The following is a 22,713-nucleotide window of genomic DNA, read 5'->3' on the forward strand; positions in this document are numbered from 1 at the left end:
CTGAACCGTAGCACCTGGAGACCCCAAATTTCTAGTGCAAGTACTTCAGAATCTGGGCCACGTTTGAAGCTACCAAAACATTGGCCTTGAGGTTCGTTTTGAGACCACCAAAGGCTGCTATGAAGTAGATATTGGGAAGTGGGGTCAGGCAGTGCTGATCTGAAACCACTGCTCGGAGAGTTCACTCACCCTCACAATCTCCTCCACTCCTGGGCAGCACTGGGTAGCCCATTGTAGTTTGTTACATTTGGATTTCAATGTCGACAATAATTTCACTCAAAGTATGCCAAATTTAGATTTAATTCTCCATGCCAACTTAAGGGGATTCGGAGAGGGGGGGGGAGGATTAGAGTATCTGGCTCATGGACTACATTGACAATCAGAAGAGTCCAGAAGAGGCCGATTAACAATTGACAAAGTTAATGGGCATTCAATTCCCTTTGGATCTCAGCATTGAGTCAGCCTTGAAGGGCAGGCAACAAGCTTTCTCGGGATTAATCTGGAAGAAATACAACCTCGACGCACACAGAAATACAACCAGCCAAACTAAAGGCAGGATCTCCTTTTTAGGTCATCTCTTCGAGCATGACCTAATAATATTGGTGTTGAGAGGAGAGGTGACGATCTGTCCGTCCGTCCGTCCAATCACAATGAAGTTGAAGCGGGAGATCTGGTCATTAGTGATCCTGATAGAGGTCGATGAGACGTACAGGATGGTATGACTTTCAAGGTCACCGAAGGTCAAGGTCAAGGTCACGAGGCCTTTGAAGTTGCGAAAATGATGATTTTCAAATTCTATCTCCTCCGCCATTTCTCAAGCGATCTTGAATTTGATTGTAGCATATGAATCTATGGGACAATATCTAAATTTGGTCAGGCTGGATTTTCGATATTCACTTTCGTTTTCGCGTCACGTGACTTCAAAGTTTGCAAAAACTGCCCTACCTTCCAGGAGGCTATATATTTTCTCGCAGAGATGATCGTCACTCCCGCATGGGGGTAATTTTTATTTTATTACCCCACTGTTTTTAATGACGTCATAAAGGACACAAACAACAGGCACGAATAACTAACGTAACGTGTTCAATAAGGTGGTTTAAAAGCTGCTGCATCAACGGCAGTAAACTTCCAGAATAAATTTTCCTACATCCTTTAAAATATTTATTGTAATTAAAATGAACTAGTACGTGCAGTACGTGCGTGGCCATACGTTCATGGCTGTACGTGCAAAACAAAGAAAAAAAACAGGAAGAAGAATTGTGACGTCAATCGTGACGTCATAGCACCGTGTCCTGTCATTGGTTTGGTAAATAAATGGCCATAACTTGGGAACTACTCGTCCGATTAATATCAAACCTTGAAAAGGCACATCCTCAGGTCCCCAGCAATATACCTGGCAAGTTTCAATTAGATCGGACCAGTGGTTGTCAAGAAACAGCGGTCACAGTCACACAGACACACAGACACACACAGACACACAGACACACAGACACACACAGACAGACACACAGACAGACACACAGACAGACACACAGACAGACACACAGACAGACAGACACACAGACAGACACACACACAGACAGACAGATACACACACAGACAGACAGACACACAGACAGACAGATACACACACAGACACACACACACAGACACACACACACACACACACACACACACACACACACACACACACACACACACACACACACACACACACACACACACACACACACACACACACACACACACACACACACACACACACACACACACACACACACACACACACACACACACACACACACACACACACACACATTGCTGGAATTATAGATAGATTATATACTTGAACACTGCAGAAGAAAAATCATCTTATTGGAACTTTCAAAAACCTTTCGTTTAGCAGTACTTGGACAAAACATGACGCCATTTTACATCATCTCGACCAATCAACTGTGCCGCTCGCAGACCCTGCCCAAGTCCGTTTTTCTCAAAACTGCACAGGGTAAGGTGTTCTATGAACTCCCCAGTTTAATATATTTTTGTCTTCCAATTCCAGGCTCTTGGAAGAGCGAGGTGACAGAAGGGCAGTCAGGCAACAAGTAGGCACTGCATGGGGGATGAACAAACAGAAGGAAGTTGACAGAAGAAGGAATGATATACAGCAACCTGAGAGTAAATGGAAAGATGTACGGGAGGGTTAATGAGGTGAAGCAGCACCAAGAGTAGGGATAGACCATGACTCAAGGTTTGTGGTACACCATACCCTGCCAACTTGAAGACCAGTAGAGGGAAGAGTGAGATTAAACAGACTGAGGAAGGAAGTTCCACAAAAAAGAGGAACAGGAGAAAGAAAAGTTGTTTCCTTTCCAGCAGCAATCTATCTCATTGCTCACCAAAGGCACTCAACTTTGCTCCACACCTTTTGCTTATACATCCTGTATGATGTCATTCCTATAGTATATCAATACCTGTGCTCTCTGCCCTCACAGCCTTAAAGAGTCAGCTGTTGAGGCAATGCAAACCGATCAACGAGACTAACCGATAGCTCACTCGCAAACAAGCTAACCTTTGGCATGGTCAATTTGATCACTTTTGACCTGGTCAACGGGTTTCATTTCCAGTTGTGGCCAGGTATGTCACCTGTTCTCTACTGGAGGCAACTCTTCAACCATTATCACATTATTCCAACACTACCGTGGTGGAACAAAAGCTTCAAAAACTCACAAACACTCCACACGTCCGGCGGGACACCATAACTAACCTTCAAACCGGTGCTCCGGAGGTTCACGACTGGTGTCTGTTTGCCCAGACTCGCTCGAGCACCATGGAGGCTCCAACTCAAACAAATCTCACCAAAGTTCTGGCAGCTGGTTGCTTAACATATTACATCTTCAAAAATGTCAAGATTCCACTCTCAAGTGTTTGGATGGTCAAGAAGAGAAAGAGAAACAAACACAGCATGGCAATTAAGATCACCGTCAATCAGATAAAGCAACATTTACTCCAAGCTTGTCAAATGATGGACAATGCAGGATGCTGCACCCCTTCACAAAGCTCTTAACAATGAGATCATAATATTATAACTGGGATTTATTAAACCTCTGCCGACTTGATGGTGTCCAATCACCGAAACCGTTCACAAGAGAAACAAAGCCAAAATAATGACCACCGAGCTCTGCAGTTTTCTGCACTTTTCCTGCACTAATTATAAGTTATTTTACACTTTGCAAAGCAGTTTTGTTAGTGATCCATGAAAGGCTCAGCATGCTCAAACATTGTTCATCATAACCCGAGTGAAGGGAATAAATCATGGGAAAGTTTTCCAAAATAAACTTTAAAAAATACCATATCAAAGGTTCTGCTTCATATGCACACACATGATACATCTACATGAGTTACTTACCATGGTCGATTGGACGTTGGATCGTGTGACGATGAAGAAAGATGAGGGTGGTGGGGTTGAGGAGGGGTTTGGGGTGGTTGGTGAGAGATAACCCCACACTTCACACGACCACCCTGGGTGGACTGCAAACCACGTTTAAACTTCATTGTGTCAATGGTCGTGCAAAACAGAAGAAACTACAGTCGAAGGGCACTCGGTAGAGCGCATACCTCCGCTACGCAATGCCTGATCCACGAGAACACATCGGGCCCAATACATATTTGAAATCTCATGCTATACAGTACTATGTCGTATTTGGCCTCATCTCTCAATGGTGAAGAATCACTTTGAAAATTAAATAATTCTCGTATCCAGATCCGGATTCCGATCTTCAGCAAAATTGAATCAATTCTTCCTTGTCACACACCCAACATGTCCACAAAATTTCGTCCGAATCCGTCCACAACTTTTCGACATATTGTGCTACATATCAGTTTAGCCCTATCTCTCAATGTTGAAGAATCACTCAAACATTTATTATCAAATCCAGATCCAAATTCGGATCTTCAGGAAAATTGAATCAATTCTTCCTTGTTACACACAGAACCTGTCAACCAAGTTTCATCCGAATCAGTCACAACTTTTTGAGATATCGTGCTATATATCGTTTTTGGCACTATCTCTCAACGGTCAAGAATCACTAAAAAAATTAACGGATCCGAATTCGGATATTCACCAAAACCTAATCGGTTCGTCCTCGTCACACACCCAACCTGCCCACAAAATATCCGGATCCGTCCACAACTTTTTGAGATATCCTGCACACAAACAGACAGAAAGGGGTGAAAACATCACGTCCTTCACCTTCGGTGGTGGAGGTAACAAGGTTTTTTTTTTTACAACAACAATACTCACCTAATTTTCAGCCTTTTAGATGCCAATTGTGAACATTTATATCCCATGGTGTCCATCGTTTTCCATCGCTATCTTTTACCACTCAGTAATGGGTGACTTGGGCAAATTCACACATTGACAAATTCAAAACGAACCATCTGCACGACAGCCATCCTTGGTGTACAGGTGCATGACAACACGAAGGTCAAATTAATTTCCTGTCCCAATTCTGACCCACCTTCCTTCGCATTAGACAATTATCCAACTGAAATAGGTGGACAAGAACAAAATGTTCTGGAGGTCGATCATGACCAGTGAGTGCACTGACCTCAATCGACCTAAGACAGTCCACTTGCTTCGTTTTTCTCTCCGCTCTCGTGCTTTGTTCTTCGGTGAACAAGTGTTCCCATCGTCATCATTCCTGACAATGGCGGTTTGTTATCAGGAGTTCCAAAGCTGTTCTGAGTTCCAAAGCTTTACTCGAAAATGTGTCATAGATCATGTAACATTTTATTGCACACAGGACAGCCAGCTTCATGTCCCCTCCAAAGGATAGCATGCTCCACAATAGTAATCTCTGCTATCACCAGAACAGCAATTTTAGTTGGATCTAATTCCAAAAGCTTAAGATCATTCTAAACTTGTCATCAAGAACTAATGTGTAGTTATAAATGAAACCCCAAGTATCCCACCCCTTGCCAAGAGATCTCATCACAGTGTTAAATGCTTTGCTTCCAGAAATTTTCACTTACAGTGGCCTGTAAAAAGTATTCAACCCACTCCAAAGTTTTCACATTTTGATGCCACCTGAGCATATTTCATGATGCTTTCAAATCAAACTTAATATACAGAATCTTCACAAACGACTCCAAAGTGATAAAGCTAAAAAAAAAAAAAAAACACAGATAAAATGTGACTAAATTAGAGTAACAGAGAAAATCAGATGATTCTCAGTTGCATAAGTATTCAAACCCTTTGCCTAATTAACCCTAAGTCACTTCAGGAGCAAATTATTTGTTTTAAAGGTTACAAAAGAACTGTAATAGGTTTCACCTGCATGTGATCAGTGGTTTAACGTGATCTGTGTGATCAGTGGAGTGTGTTTATGATAACCAAAGGTGGTGTTATGATACCAGTGTTTTCTTCATACTTTGCACATCTCAGATTGAAACACGAACTCAATGTCCACCGGCAACCCCCTTCTGGTAGAACCACCAAAATCAAGAATCACTGCTCACCTTCACTCTTTTATCCCGCCGTGGGAACAAACTCCCACACTCTCTTCAATCCCACTCTTCCCTCCAGGTCTTCAAAACACCTGTTCACCACCATCTCTTATCTTCCCCCATCCAAAACCTTGATCTTTTCTACCTCCATTAATCCACCCCAAACCCACCTCCTTCAAATTCCCTGCTTTCCTTCCTGAAAGTCCGTGTATTGTCCATCTTGTTTACCCCGTGTACCCCGCCCCATCCCTCTCCCCTCCACAGATCTCATGTCCCTGTTCCCCAATGTTTTTTCCTTCTCTCTCCAACCTCATCTTGTCTCCTGCTCTTCTTGTACGTTCTGTGTGTTAGTTCTCATACGAGCCTCGACATGCATACAAAACGACGACAACAACAAAAACATTTGGACAGGTTGGGTATGTGAAAAGGACTAATTGATTCAATTTTGGTGAAGATCCGAATCCAGATCCGGATCCAAGAATTTTGAAGTGATTCTTCACCATTGAGAGATGGGGCCAAAAACTATGTATAGCGTGATATCTCAAAAAGCTGTGGACAAGTTATGACAAAACAAGGTGGATGCGTTGGTTAGGTGACAACAAGAAGCCGATTCGATTTTGATTAAGGTCCGGATTCAGATCCGACCGATCAGTGGGATACAAAATGTAAACTATTCAGCCTGGCGGAGGTATGTTCTCCACTGAGTGCTGTTCCATTTCACCAAGTGTCTCTCTTCGAGTGATTTTTCATTATCTTGCCAAAACGAAGTTTTGCAAGATATGTTAGTCAGCTTGTATGTTTTTTTTTTTTTTGTCTGTAATCACGTATAAAAAATTCTGCAGAGCACAGTTATCATCGGAAATTTTTGTAACTTCGCATATCAGAGGCCTATAGAGGTCCCTTTCAGTGCACAAAATTTTGAAGGTCAAGGTCAAAGGTCAAGGTCACTTTGGCGCAAATCAGGGGAGTCGACGAAACCCTTATTTTTTGAGTAATTTTGATCGGATCGTCTTCAAACTTCATGGGAATATAGTTCATGGTCTGGTGCTCAGCTGATTAATTTTTGGTGGCGATTGGCCTTGACCTTCATATGTTTTTTGTTTTTTTTGTTTGTTTGTCTGTAATCACGTATAAATCACTCTACAGAGCACAGTTATCATTGGAAATTTTTGTAACTTCGCATATCAGAGGCCTATAGAGGTCTCTTTCAGTGCACAAAATTTTGAAGGTCAAGGTCAAAGGTCAAGGTCACTTTGGCGCAAATCAGGGGAGTCGCCGAAACCCTTATTTTTTGAGTAATTTTGATCGGATCGTCTTCAAACTTCATGGGAATATAGTTCATGGTCTGGCGCTCAGCTGATTAATTTTTGGTGGCGATTGGCCTTGACCTTCATGGTTAGAACCTGAGGTCAAACATATTTGACCCCAAAGTCAATTTTTCAAGTTTTAGGAACCATATCGTGTAGTATCTCAAATTGAACACCTCGATGAGTGCTTTCTAGATATGTCAAGCTTGAGACATTATGACGTCATTTGGTGACGTTATGAGGCAAAAGCATATTTTTCATGGTTACTCTGTAGAACGATTCTCATCGGAATCTCTCGTAGGCAGATATTCCTCAAGGAGTCGCTCCTGGTGGATAGCAGCTCTGTTCACCTCAGTGTGCCCTTAAAGAAGTCACACGTGGTCACCTTTTGGCAAGATACGGGTCACCCTGCGGGTGACATTGGTTTATTTTACTGTTAGTAAAGCTTTGAGCTATTTTAAATTCAGTTTCATTATTTGATGCATTACTAGTTAACTTTGCTGAGGAGTATGATTTATTGTGTTTGTATGTGTGACCAACACCAAGACATCTTCATTGTGTTTTGCACTTGGCGAAATAAAGTTCTTATCTTATCAACACCATCGTTCCTGTCAAGCATGGTACTGACGGAATCATGTTATGGGGCTGATTTTCATCAGCAGGGACAGGCAAGCTTGTCAAGATAGAAGGGACAATACTTTTACAAGTCACTGTAACTCCCCCCCCAGCCCCCCGTCCCCATTTCATTATTGTTATACGACTTCATTCATCCCTCCCCAAATCCTCTGTTTTCCTATAGCTGCCATAACCCCTCCCCTTCTATCCCTTTTATCCAGGTCTGAACTCCACTTTCAAAGGCTGTCGAGGCAAGCACACAGAACAAAGGATTTGGGGGTGTCGGATGCAAACATATAAACAATTCAGGTTTGTTTTCACTGCATGTTTGTTTTGTATGAGAACTATTGACATATGTAGAAAAGTTTGGGAAGATCAACGTCGGCTTTCTCTTCCCTGAAAAGATCACAAAGTCATTTATTTGTTATCTTGAGATCAAGCCTCATGGGAGAGTTGGATGACAGAGGGTGAGAAGTCAATGCACTGACAATGGAACAGAGGAGAAGAGGTGAACAAGGGGCGAGCTGGCAAGGGACAGGTGGGAAGAAAGCATGATACTGTAGTTAAGGACACAGGTACACAGAAAGGAAAGTGGAGCAGAAAGGATAGTCAGACAAGAAGCATGAAAAAAATAGGAAAATACACAGACAAAGCTGTAGATGAATGTTGGTGAAGTGTCAGTGGTAAACGATAAGATTATGGGTGCGTACAGGGGACAACATGGGATGGAGTTTCATAAGACTTGAACAACAAGTCCATGAGTGATCTCAGGGATTCCACAAATGAGAGAAAATGGTACAAAGGAGTAGAGGTGAGCAGTAAACTTGGATTTGGAATAAACAAGAAGGTATGGTTTGGCGGCATAGCTCCGGTGTAGTGCACTTAACTTTGAAATGTCTAGTCTGGGTTTGATTCCCTGCTATAAACTGACCGATTGATGCTTCACAGGCAAGGCATCGTCCTTCAGAAGGCCATTAAGCTGGGTGTCCCATCTGCTAGCATTGGCTGGTGGATGTTAAATATCGCACGTTGTCTTTCACAAAGAGGACACCAATGCGTGCCTCACCCCTGCCAAATACCTGTCCTTACTACTGCTGGGGAAAGCAATGGCAAACTGTCCAGTATCGTATATTATTTGCCCAATTGCTTCAGCACACGAGCCTAAGCCCTGGAAAGAACACAATCATCAATGGAAACGAAGAAAGAAGGGAAGGGGCAGCCGGTGTCATTAATTAATTTAAAGGAAGAATAGTTGGTCGTTTCCAGTTTATTCACACAAAACAGACACCAGTAGTCACCGGAGGACCTCTGTACGTTCACCAGCAGACCTGGGTACGTTCACCAGTGGACCTGGGTACCTTCACCAGAGGACCTCGGTACATTCACCAGAGGACCTCTGTACGTTCACCAGCAGACCTGGGTACGTTCACCAGTGGACCTCTGTACGTTCACCAGAGGACCTCTGTACGTTCACCAGTATATAGAACTCAAGTTTTTTTTCTCACCCCATTCTTCATACCCCCTTCCTCCCTTCATCCCCAAACACCTTATTTGTTTCTGCCTTCAAAACCTCATCCTGCGGATGCAATACTAACTGGTAAACGTTTGTGAAACGACAAAACAATTGCATCACAACCTCCTTTCTTGTGTCATCCAAGAGAGAAAACAAATAATTATTAATTAATGGAAAAAATGGGAATGTTAATGAAAGTTACAAACAACAAAACATGCCTCCAAAACACAAGCTACCTCCCAGAACCTTTGAATACACTGTTGTAATCTTCAGTTGATACAAACGCTGAATGGATATTTTTTTTTATCCATTTCTGGAAGAGAAAATTCTGCAAAATAATTGTGCAGAGCAAAAGCTCAGGCCAAACAAAACCAACAGAGAACTTGTAAATTCGACGTTTTAATGAGCTTTCGAAAGTTTACAAGGCACAGCGGAAAACCAACATAAAACTTTCACTTGTTTTCAGCTGGATGTGCTGTCTCCGAGGCCGAGTGAGAAGTATCGTTTTTAAACGAGTATAAAGTTCAATTCCACGATTACAAATGGTCTACTGCGTCCGCAAACTACTGCTGACACATTTTGCGTACAAGGTCCGTGGCCATCTAAAGGCTTGTCCTTTAACCTTCATGCGCTCGATGTGAACATTAACGTAACGATGAAAAACACTGCTCAAGTAATGGTGAAAAACACTTTTGTCCATCGTGATCCATCAAGTAGTAAAGTCGGCTAATTCCATTTGGTGAAAACGATTAAAATGATTAAAATTTCACAATCATGATTGAAATGGAAGGCATTTTACTTTATCCCTGTCATTAATGTCATCAGTAACAATGGATATTAATGGGTCAATTCATGGATTTATGGATCTTGCAAGTGGAATATTTTACCGACATGGGACAGAAAGAAAAAAAAAATCCATGAACTTTGAAACAATATAATAATAACAATAATAATAATCATCATCATCATCATTGTCAATGCATCATATTTTGATGGCTGCGCAGGCGGATAATTCCGAACGTGGCATATCTATAAAAAGAAAACGGACGCCACACCGTCGCCAACACTCGACTCTGGCCGGATATTCATGCCCAGGGTCGGTTTTCCAAACTTGTGAAATGAATGCAGCAGATGGGGAACAGTGCCGGTGATTATGCGGCGGCTACTTATTTGGCCGAGCGAACCAACGCCATGTGACACACTTGATGGGCGACCACTACAATTGTGTAATCAGACCAATTGTCCTGAGAGCACTATCCCAGATCATAAATGAGCAGGATAAGTCAAGACACTAATCAACACTTTCATTAGTATATTACGCACAATCAATTGGGCAGGAAATGACAAGATGAATGGTCGTTTGGGAGATTTCAAATGGGAGGATGGTGGGAAGGATGACAGTTGGGGAATTGAAACAGGAAAAAATGATAGGACAATTAAAAGGGGGACAAATCAAGGCATATCCAAATATGTTTTATGATCTTAAAGTATATAATTCAATTTGATTTAAGGTTCAAAAAGGATTAAAGGCATACAAGTAAAATTAATTCCGGATTTTACCCAGCGTCCAATTACATCATCCCATCAAACATGTTACATTGGTTTCTCATGCCGTCGAATGTATGAATTATAACGTCCATAAAAACAGTAAGTTTCCTGTTTGGAATGATTTTGAATTTAGTTTGACTGCCAGCTCACTCCTCTCTGCTCACATGCGACTCTGTCAAATTCAGAGGCAATGTACAGTAAAACAAAACATTTGGTTTTTAGATCCTCGTGGAGGACCTCGAAGTCTTACTCACGTTGTTGTTCTTGTGGACTTTTTTGTTTCACAGCCTACAGTTTTCATCGAAACTTCCTGAAACTTGGTATATATATGTAAAAATACCCTACGCAGACAGTAGCCATCTCCGATTTTGAAAATTCCTCCGAGAAAAAAAAGTTATGACGTCAAAATATCTCCGCTAATGGAAATCGCCTAAAAAATTATCTCCAAAACTAGGCAAGCTTTTTGAATTCTGTTTGCTGGAATCGAACAGGGCCATTAGCAGAGATGAATTACCGCACATATGATACATCACTATGACGTCACATCAATTTTTATGATATCATTCCTATTTTTTGATATTTTTTGTTTCACAACCCAGAGTTTTCATCGGATCTTTGTGAAACTTGCCATGTATATGCAGAAAGCCCACACACAGGCAGTAACCATCTCCGATTTTGGAAATTCTTCCTTGAAAAAAGTTGACGTCATAATATCGCCGCTAATGGAAATCGCCTATACCATTATCTCCGAAACTAGGCAAGCTGTTTGAATTTTGTTTGCAGGAATCAAGCCGGGCATTAGTACAGATAACGTATCGCAAACCTGATACATAACATTGACGTAATATTAATTTTTATGACGTCATCATTAAGAGGACGAGGGTCTTAGCTCATTCGAGCTCGTTATACCACCTTATTTAACACGTTACATTAGTTCTTTGTGCCTGTTTGTGTCCTTTATGACATCATGAAACACAGTAAATTTCCTGTTTGGATTGGTTTTTCGATCTTGGTTGACTGCAAAACAGGCAGACAGTAAAAAGAGCATCTCACTCCTCTCTGCACTTGTGCAATCAGGTTGAAGTCAGATCCAAAGTACTGTCGGACTCCACTATTCGCAGGGGATACGTTCCTGGAAAATGCCGAGCATGGCGAATCCGTGAACAGCGGGGCATTGTTTCAATGGAAAAAGGGGGGGGGGTAGTTTCCCTGCGGTTCGTGACCCATGAAAAATCCTGCGAATGGCGAAACCACGAATGTCGCACATCGTTTTAATAGAAAAAGAGGGATAGGTTCCTGGCAGTTCTTGATTCATTGGGGAAACTTTTAAAAGTTTAAAATCTTTTCGATCGTGAATGCACATGATTAATGTTTTGTAAAAAATGGTAATCCATAAAAAAAAGAAAAGACAACACCAGGTACCGTTTCCAGTGTTTATTGAAGGAATGTGATTACAGTATATTAAAAGTGATTAACCAACCGTACAATAAAAGTTTAAAAAAAAAAAAACTACAGCAGCAGGTACTGTTTCAAATTTTTAGTTCAACAAACGCATGCAACTTTTCAAATGATGATTATGATGATTTCAAATCCAGTGAACTCAGTGGAGTCGGCTGAAGACCATGCAGGTGAGGGTGCTGATGAGTCGTACATAGAAAGGAATGTAGGTGAGGGTGCAGAATCAGGTGAGGATCCTGATGGGTCCCTTGCTAGATTGGGGTGCAGGAAAGGCAGGAGAAGGTGCTGATGCTCCTGAAGTGGATGGACCAGGACAAAAAAAAATTGGTGATCATAAGCTGCCTGGCTGATTGCCACAGGTTTCCATGTAGCTCCTTGTATGGAAGAATCAAATCATCGAACCCCCTCTTGAACTTGAGGTAATGCTTCATGACCAGATCAGCGTCGAGCGGCCCCTCGGTACTTCATCACATGCCCTGCAGCATCTCACCCAGGAAATTGACTGTGAAGTTGGACTTTGACAATTCTTCCTCGTCACTACAGCCCGCTTCCTCCTCCTCCTCCTCCTCCTCCTCCTCCTCCTCCTCCTCCTCAGAAACCTTGTCAATGGCTTCCAACTCATCCTCGGTGAGCTCCTCGGCATACGAGGCGACAAGAGCATCCAACTCCTCAGGCTCCATGTTGACAAAGCCTTCCCCTCCCACCTGCTGTGCCAACCTGACAATTTCATGCATCTCCTCCATGTTGGCAGGAAAGCCTCTGAAGTTCTTCACTGCCTGTGGCCACAGGTTGTGTCAGCAGGCGTTGATGGTGGAGGCTCTCACCTTGTCCAGCAGCTCTTTTATTGTGCTGATGCAGTGGGCTATGTTGAACTCTTTCCAACACTGCCTGATTATGAGGTCTGGGTTAGAGTCCATCACATCCAAAATGCGGCAAAAGGTGCAGCTGGTATAATAGGTTTTGAAAGTCAAGATTACCACTTGGTCAAGCGGTTGAATCGGGGAGGAGGTGTTAGGCGGAATGAAGATTACCTTGATGTTCACATGAGCAACCTTCAGGTTCCGGGGGTGGCAAAGACCATTGCCGCCAAGCAGAATAATCTTATTGTCAAGTCAGGCCAGATCAGATCTGTGACTTGATACAGGTACCATGTAAACCTGTACAAACGTGTTTCATGGTCGGGTTGTTGGCGATTACACCATCTCACCCACCAGGTGAGGAGGGTGTATAGATATGGACACCCAGAAAGATTAAAAATAAAACCCATCAAAGGGTGGAGGAGCTCCTTGTGAGCCAACAACCATCCATATCTGGTGCCCAACTTTGTCTGCGGATGTCCTCCTGCAGTTGGGTACTTCTTTTGAGGAGGTTGGTGGCAGGATTTGCACTCCGGCCAACGCAAAACAATTCAATCCACAAAACACAAAAAATGCAAAAAAAACTGAAAACCCACTCCATGGGAGTTCCTCCAATGCAGCTGCCCTTCGCAGGGTAGCTCACCGGATGACGTGATTGGGGCAAAGTCTTCGGGACTCCTATTCTTTGATGAAAGGAGGAAAAGCACGGGGTATCCTTTCTCGGTCGGATTGCGGTGGTGTGTGGTGGGGTGGTGCTGAGGTGTCATTCACCAGATAGCGGCCTCCACGGCTTCACCTGAGGTGGTCCCTTTGGGTGAGTGCCTGTATTGCCCTATCCCTAAGAGAGGATCATCACCTGTCTGCTGTCATCTGAGCTCCAGTGTTTGGACATCAGTATTGCAGTACTCTACGAGGTTCAGAGACCGGATAATGGTATGATCATGTCGGGTGGTTATACCTACTACTGGTCTGGTCGCTCTGATGGTTGCCATACCCATGAGGTTGCTGCAGCTTTGTCCAAGAAGCTGACTCCAATGATAATTGAGGTAACACCAGTCAATGAGCGTATGATTAGACTGAGGATTCATCACTCCATGGGTGTCATTTCCCTGATCTCTGTGCATGCTCTGACCGAGGCGAGTGATCTCACTTTGAAGGAGGCATTCTATGCTACGCCTGAGTCTGTGGTTGATCGGTGTCCCAGGCAAGATACTCTTCTCATCTTGATGGATTTCAATGCATCAACTGTAATTGATAGGGATGGTTATGAGACATGTGTTGGTCCCTGTCTGGGATTGTGAACCAGAATAGCACTAAGTTCCTAGACTTTGCCAGAAATCATGGACTGAGGGTGGTTGGTTCATGGTTTCAACACCCACAGGCTCATCGCTGGACCTGGTATTCCAAAATTGGTGTTGCTGCAAAGGAGATTGACCATGTTCTCATTGATGAGCATGAGAGGATGATCCAGAACTGCAGGGTCTACCGGAATGCTCAGTTCCTCATTACTGACCACAGGCTTGTTGTAGCAACTCAGAAGTTACAGTTTAAAACCAGGAGAATGGTACCATCCCGGCATAGGCCAAATGTTGGGAAGCTCAAGGACGAAAGGGCAGCTGAGGAGTTTGCGAACAGGCTGAGTGGGGTTTTGGGGGGTCTGGGTGTTTTTGGGAATCCTGAAGAGTTGTGGAGTGCGTTCAAGACTACGATCCTTGATGTTGCTAGTAGATGTCTTTGAACCTACCGTCAGGCGAAGAATAACTTTGTCTCTGAAGGGACACTGGTTACCACTGACCAGAGTTGTAGGGTCAGGATTAATGGCAGAGCTGAGCTGTAAGGGAGTAGAGGCGTAAAACTGTACATGTGCTGAGGGTGGACAAGAAGGTCTATGTGCAAGGAATCTGTGAAGGGGTAGAACAAAACCTGTGGTCAAGTGATTCTCGAACTGCATACAGAGGAACACATGCATTGTGTTCCTCCAAGCCCATCCCTTGGTGTACTGCAGTTAGAGCAGAGGGTGGTGGGCTCTTGATAGAGCAGTCCAAAGTGAAGACCCACTGGGCCGGTTACTTTGAGTGGTAACCCACCAGCTATTGAATTGGACATCAGGGGTGTAACTATCCCTATTGTTGACTCTCCAATCAACTGCAAACCACCTTGGTTTGTGGAAACAGGCTGTGGTGAACCAGTTGAAAGGGGGCAAAGCTCCTGGGATCTGTGGCATTCAAGCTGAATTTCTGAAGGCTGGTGGAAATGTTGTACTCATGTCATTGCATGCAGTTCTGTGCTCTGTCTGGAACACAGGCATCATCCCAACTGACTGGAAGAGAGGTCTTGTTGTCCCTCTCTGGAAAGGGAAGGGTGATCGCCAGGACTGCAACAGCTCCCGAAATATGACGCTGCTCTCAGGGTCAGGCAAGGTCTTTGCTCAAATAATTCTCGATGGGGTTTGCCACCATCTGCTGAGCACTAGCGTCCAGAGCAGTCAGGCTTTACCCCAAAGAGGTCAACGATTGACCGTATCCTTGCTCTTCGGGGTCCTCGCCGAACGCAGACGAGAGTTTCGGCTGAGGCTGCTCACAGCCTATGTTTGTCTACACAAAGCGTTTGATTCCGTGAATCAGGATGCCCTCTGGAAAATTCATGGTCTTTGTGGGGTGCCACCAAAACTGATCAATCTGATTTCTGAACTATACTCTGGTAGTGAAAGTGGTGTGAGGTGTGGTGGTTCCATCTGTGACTTATTTCCAGTTGTTACTGGAGTTTGTAATGGGTGTATATTGGCTCCCACACTTTCAGCGCTTGCATGGACTGGATTCTGAGCAGGATGTCGGAGAGATCAAGTCTGACCATGATTTCGCAGATGATTCAGTCATATTTGTGGAGATGCTGGATATCTTTATGGGGGCCCTCGATGCACTGAATGAGGAGTTAGAGTTGCTGGGATTATGGGTTTTCTGGGTCAAAACTAAGATCCAGGCTTTCATTGACATGTTGGAAGCTGCTATCTTGTCTGTACCTGTTTGTGGTGATGAGGTTGAGGTCAGAGAGAGATTCACTTCCCTTGGCAGTGATATTCATGTCTCCGCATGTTTGTGAGCCCGAAGTCAAACGATGTCTGGGTCGGGCATGGGGGGTCTTGGATTAACTGGATCATGAGGTGTGGCGCTGTCTGTACTGATGCAGGACGACGAAAGTCTGAGTCAAATCCTTGGTGCTTCCAGTCTTGCTCTACGGATGTGAGATTTTGACTCTGACCAAGGATCTAAGATGAAGACTTAACTCCTTCATTACCATGTCTCTTCAGTGAATTTTTTGCTGTTGCTGGTCAGACGTGTCCAACGAGTGGTTGCTGAGAGATACTCAGATGAGATTTGTTACCTGTATCGTCCGTGAGCGTCAGCTGCAGCTGTATGGACATGTGGCTCATTTTTGTGATGCTGAGCGATTACCAGATTTTCTCAGCGAGGGAGCCTCATGAGCGAAGGAGCCAACGGGCCAACCACATGCCTCGTGGTTGCAGCAGGTTGATCGACATCTCAAGGAGATGGGGATGGGGATGGGTCAGACATCTGCTTGGAGGATGGCCAGACGGAGGCCCCTGTAGTACCAGTGGAAAGTGGACGCAGCAATGCGCTACTCCGGTGCATGCTCCCATACTTGACCTGAAGAGAACGTTGAACGTAAGGTTTTGTTCTGCCAGGTACCTCTCCACTTGAGGGATGAAACAGTTATGGAACCCGTCCATGAAAATTGCTGCCGTCATCCATGACTTCCTGTTAGCTCTCCAAAACACGGGCAGTGTGTGCTTGTTCCTGCCCTTGAGAGCATGGGCATTCAGGGAAAGGCACAGCCTCATGGGCTTCATCATCGTCGCCATTTGCATTTGCATAGAGGAGAAGAGATACCCACTCCTTTGTAGCCTTGAATCCTGATGCTGTCCCTTTCGAGATCAATGTTGTGTTGGCATCTTTTTCCAAAACAGGCTGGTCATGTCAGCATTGAACACCTGCTCTGGCAGGTACCCCTTCTCCTGGATAAGCTGCATGAGTTGAGTAGGGAATGTTTCGGCCACTTCCTGGTCTGCAGAGGCAGGCTCACCCGTCAGTTTGACGTTGCTGAGACCATAGCGCTAATTGAAGCAGTCACACCACCCCCTGCTCACTTGGAATCCACTGGGGCTGCATGTACCTGCATCATTCGTCCCCAAGTCACTCGTGCCAGTCAGATGTGCATACATATGCATCTCCTTTGCACGAATGAAAGGTCCACTTGAAGACATGTTCTTCTGCATGTTGTCCTCAATCCCTCCACTGAGAGCCTTCTCCATCCATTCTATGTGGACATCGCGGACGTGGGTGACCACTTTCGTGCTCGGTACAGCACTCGCCGCAACATCGGGGGAGTGCTCGTCACACTCCACATGTTTCAGTTTACCCACCGATCACATCACGTGCCTTCTGGTTGAATGGTTTGCATTAGTGGGAACAATTGTTTGGGTAGCAGACGGATGGTTGTTCTTTGGGGATTATGCGGTTTTACCATGTGAGACATAATCTGCGGCGATGCTCACCTTAAGAGTCAGGAGGTGCCTCATAATATATAACAAACTTCTAATATTTTACCACCACGAGATAGAAATGTAAAAATCCACACACACTTTTCAGCAATATAATAAACCTGAACTTGAAAACAATCCAAAAACAAAACTATTTGCTATCAGTTTCATTTTGAGATTTGTCACAACGACCTGAACATTTTGTTCTTCACCACAAGACCGTCACTTTGAAGACACCATCATGAAAATAATGTCTTTTAAAGTGGAAACCACTTAGTATCACCATTGTAACAGACCCAGACAGATGCAATTTAAATGTTAATGAAATAACAATTATACAATTACGTTACATCGTCCCTGCTGTCCCAAATGCAAGTTCTGCACTTGACCATAAGCACTTAGCCAGTCCTTGAAATGAATGCAACAATGATGTCACAGACAAGTTAATACAAAATTCATTTCAAACTTTCATGATTTACATACATATTGAAAAAAACCTACCACGTGTGGTATTAAAGGCAGCTGCTTCTCGTAAACAGATCATTTTCGACATAACCATGCCCCCATAAAAAACAAGCACGTAACAAAGTTAGTGTTTATAGGTAATGATGTCATTTTGCACAAAATTAGGAATTTTAAACATAAATATCTTGGCAATTCTGACGTTTAAAAATATGACACAAAAATAAAAAAAATATACCATCAAAGATGGGGAATCCCCCACCATTGAATGAAAAAGGTCATACATATTCCAGATAATGAGGGAGGTGAATTGGAAACAAGACACCATTTGGTCATCATCTCAAAAAAGTTCCCCAGGGGTGAGGAATGTAGTAACCAAAAATAATTGAAATCAGATAAGCGGTTTTCCATTTATTACAAAAAAATTTTTCAAGATGGCCGCCCCAGTCGGCCATCTTGGATCCGGCCACGCCCAAAATCAATCGGGTTCTTCCTTTTCAGGTGGTACATGTGTGACCCAAATTTCAAATCGATATGGCAAACAGTTTACGAGTTATCGCACTCACAGCTATAAATGTTGATGCCCGGACGGACGGACGGATGGACAGTCGGACGACCTGGGTGACAACAATATCCCCCTTCCGCTCCCCGGCAGGGAATAAAAACTGATCATTTTCCAGGTTTAAAAAAAGAAACTTTTGCTTTTCTCCTTGTTGACATTGGAGGTACCACTGATCATGAGGTCATGTATGTTATTCTGTGGTTATTTTAGTCTTGACTTGTGCAACCACGCAGGTTAGCAGAAATCTGAGATCCACGTTCAAAATAAAGCATGGACGTGTGTCCTGGCCCAGGAACCGTGTCCACTTAGATTAACGTCGGCAATGCTTCTCCAGATAGTGGAAACAATTTGGTTTGAGAATGCAGACACATTTGGTATTCAAGGGTTTTGGACTGTGCATTACATTGAAGCCGAATTGGCCGTTGAACCTGCACAGAAAAGGCAGAAAGGCCTGGATTAAGTAAGTAAACAGATGACACACCTGTGGGTTCAAATAAATAAAACAGCAAAGTGAATACCAATGCAAACCAACCAGAAGCAACTCGACTATGAAGGGCAATACCTGTCAGTAAAGGAGAAAAGAAAACTTTTGGAACACCTTTTTATTACTCAGAGAAAAGGTATGTCTCGTTCTTGAGGGAGCACAGGTAAGCTGGTCTACAAAGTGGGAGACCATGACATGGTCGCTCGACGTGTCTCAGAGCTCCACACCATGCAGGCTCGTGAGCTATTTGATGCAACTTGTGTTGATGAACACGTTCTCATGGTGTGGATTCCAGATGAGCAGACACACCTACTACCTTCTTCATCAAAATATCAAAACAAAACCAAGTGTTTGCTAACCAGGCCATGGGCAATCTCTGCTGAATGTATAAAGTTTAATTGCCTGTGTCTGTGAGTCCATCCTCTCACTACTTGTTCAGGTGTTCGCCCCTCTTGTCTCATGCCCCCCTTGTTGTGCATTGTGTGTTAGCTCTCATACAAGTCTCGACACTGTATACAAAATAAAAATGGTGCAAAAAAACAACAAAATAAAGCTGCTATTGAAAGAATAAACAAAATAAAATAAAGCCGGGGCCTTCGCTCAAACCGTTCAGATTTTTCCATACAGGTTGCGACTGACAAACCAGACATAATCTGCCGAACAGAAACTTTCCTCCCTCAAGACGTCTCTGACTCCCAAGTATCTCTCCCTGGTTACTCCCTCCTCCGGTATGACAGACCTGAGCCTCGTCCTCTCTTCATAAAAGATTCTATTCCTCACTCTCCATGCACTGCCCTCACTCCCCACACCCCCAGGAATACCTCTGGCTATGGCTGCCCCTCCAGCCCCACCTCATGTTTATATGTGTACTGTACCGTCCACCTAACAGTGATGACTCCATCTACACCTCGCTATCCGAAAACATGGACCAACTTCTATCCTTTCATCCAAACTCTCTCTTCCTCATGTGTGGTGGTTTCAATTGTCATCATGCCAGTTGGCTTGGTGTGGGTACCTCTCTCACCTGTCATGGCACCTCAGCAAAAGCTTTCTGCGACTCATTACCTTCGCATTCTGCGAAAGGTAATGTTTTGGTCGGCGTGTATTTATTTATTTATTTATTTATTTATTTGTAATCTTGTGATTCGTACAACTCAAAAAGTATTAAACCGAATTGCATGAAATTTGGTGGGATGATTGGTTATTAGCCAGGAAGCATTCGATTAGATTTTGGGATCATTCGGGTCAAAGGTCAAGGTCAAGGTCACGAAAAGGTCAAAATCGTCTTTTTACGATAACACAGTCAATTTTTATTCAATTTGCATGCAACTAACGCCAAAATGTTCATAATTCAACGCCTCATCTTGTGATACGCAATACGACACAATGACGCCCATACTCTTGTTACTGGTTAGGGGTCAAAGGTCAGGGGGGTCACGACCTTGAAAAATATGCGGTTTTTGTCATAACGCGGTCAATTCTTGTCCACTTTACATGAACCCAGCACCAAAATGTTCAGAATTTAATGCCCAATCTTGTGACACAATGACGTCATAACACATGTCACCGTTTGGGGTAAAATGTCGGGGGGGGGGGTCACGCCCTTGAAAAATATGCGGTTTTCGGCATAACAGTCAATTCTTATTCGATTTGCATGAAACCAGCATCAAACGAGATTACCTTCTCTTGTTGAAACGTTGTATTCACCGAGCTTGCGAGTGAAGACTCGCCAAAACGACGTGAGTTGATTGTTGTTTAGTCCGTAGCCCCAGAAAGTCGGGGGGGGGGGTCATGACATTATAGATATGTGGTTTGTGTCATAAGACCATTCATATGAAACCAGTTCCCCACACTCATACCAAGAACAAAAAAGTAGTGGCGGCGAAGGTATGCGCTCTATGAGTGGCCGTTCTAGTTGGGACTGATTCAAATCGGTCAACCTCCCTACCCAGATCTCAACCAATGGTACTCCATCTCTTCTGGATCTCATTTTGACAAATTTCCCTGAAAATATCTGCTGTTTTTCTTCCGCTCCAATCGGTTCTTCTGACCAAGTGCTTGTCAAGGTGGACATCTCTCTGGCTGTTATCAGAGAACCACCTCAGCGCCGTCGAGTCTGGCATTTAACTCAAGCTGACTGGCAGGGTCTCCAAGCAGCCATCAAACTTACAGACTGGTCTCCTATCACTACTTTCTCAAACATCAACTCATCCTGGGAATTCTTTCAAAGAAACTTGCTTTCCCTCATGTACAGATTTATCCCCTCTCGTCTTCAGTTGTCCTACCCTTCCTCCCGCCCTTGGTTCACTGAAGCTTGTGGTGAGGCAGTTGTCCTGAAACAACTTGCCTTTGCCTCATGGAAAGCAAACCAAACTGAGGGTAATCTCAGTTCCTTCCATAAAGCTTGGAACAAGTGTGTATCTACCCTCAGGAGAGCCAGAAAACAACATCTTTCTCATCTCAAGTCTGAACTCTCAAACCTCTCTCCCTCCTCCAAATCCTGGTGGCATCTAATCAAATCTGTTTCTGGTGTATGTTCCCCCTCCATCTCTCCCTTACCCCAAATGGCCGCACTGCTGATACCACACGTGAAAAGGCTGAATGCCTAAACTCGGTGTTTGCAGCTAAATCTTGTTTCCCAAACCCATCGCTTTCTCTACCCACCTTACCCGGTCGCACCCAACTGTCCCTGGACTCTGTGTCCTTTTCTCCTGACAAGGTGGAGAGCTTGCTTTCAAACCTCGACTCAGATTCTGCAACCGGTCCAGACGGCATCAGCCCAAGTGTTTTAAAAACCTGCTCCTCTGCTCTTGCTCACCCTCTCTCTGTTATATTCACCCTCTCATTTGCTCAAGGTCATCTGCCATCTGCTTGGAAATCAGCAAACATTACTGCCCTGCATAAAAAAGGTGCAAAAACAGATCCCTGCAACTACAGACCAATCAGCCTTCTCCCAATCATCAGCAAGGTGATGGAATCCATCATCGCTTCAGACATTAAATCCTTCCTCTTCTCCAATGGCTTGATTTCCGATCATCAATTTGGTTTCAGACCAGGTCACTCTACCCTGGATATGCTGCTTCTGCTCTCCCAACAATAGATGGAGGTACTCAATGCCAGACATGAAATCCGCCGTATCCCTCGACATATCGCGTGCTTTTGACACGGTCTGGCACCCTGCCCTGCTCACCAAACTTTTTTCCTATGGTATCCAAGGCCATCTCCACTCATGGCTCGCAGACTTCCTCTCCTGTCACAGTCACCGTGTGGCCCGAAATGGAGTTATCTCATCCCCTCTTCCTGTCCAGGCTGGAGTTCCTCAAGACAATGTTCTGGGCCCTGTTCTTTTTCTGGTTTTCATCAATGATCTCTCCGACTCTCTGGAAAATCCTCTTTATCTCTTTGCTGATGACTCCACCCTCTGCCGTACTATCTGTCATCCCTCAGACCGGCAAACAGCAGCTTCTTCGCTCACTGCTGATCTGGTTAAAATCACAAACTGGTCTAACACGTGGAACATGTCTTTCAATCCTGACAAATCTCACACTCTCACTGTGTCTTTTTGAAAGGACCGTTTAGAACCCCCCCCCCTCCCATCCACTTTCTCAACAATCCTATGGAAGAAGTCCTTTCTTTCAAGCTTCTGAATCTCACTATCTGCCATGACCTTTCCTGGGAAAGCCACATTTCCAACCGAGCCTCCAAAGCCAGTCGCCGACTGGGAATCCTCCGTCGTGCAAAGTCCTTCCTCGGCCCTCCTGAGCTCCTGACCACTTACAAAGCTTTCATCCGCAGCTTAATGGAGTACTGCTCTGCCCTCTGGGCTGGTGCTCCTGCCTCCCAC

General features: G+C 44.1%; 1 long non-coding RNA gene across 1 annotated transcript in view; it reads left to right on the top strand.

Annotated features, from left to right (window-relative positions):
- The window catches only part of LOC147014632 (uncharacterized), a 174,260-nt gene that overhangs the window by 141,838 nt on the left and 9,709 nt on the right, over positions 1 to 22,713 (top strand). The window contains exon 3 of the long non-coding RNA XR_015050833.1: positions 7,649 to 7,736. This is a non-coding gene — a long non-coding RNA (uncharacterized LOC147014632). The remainder of the gene's footprint in view (positions 1 to 7,648; positions 7,737 to 22,713) is intronic.

The sequence above is a fragment of the Eptatretus burgeri genome, chromosome 13, assembly GCF_056783735.1.
Source record: "Eptatretus burgeri isolate ZD-2024b chromosome 13, Ebu_testis_v1, whole genome shotgun sequence".
In the NCBI taxonomy this organism is placed as follows: domain Eukaryota; kingdom Metazoa; phylum Chordata; class Myxini; order Myxiniformes; family Myxinidae; genus Eptatretus; species Eptatretus burgeri.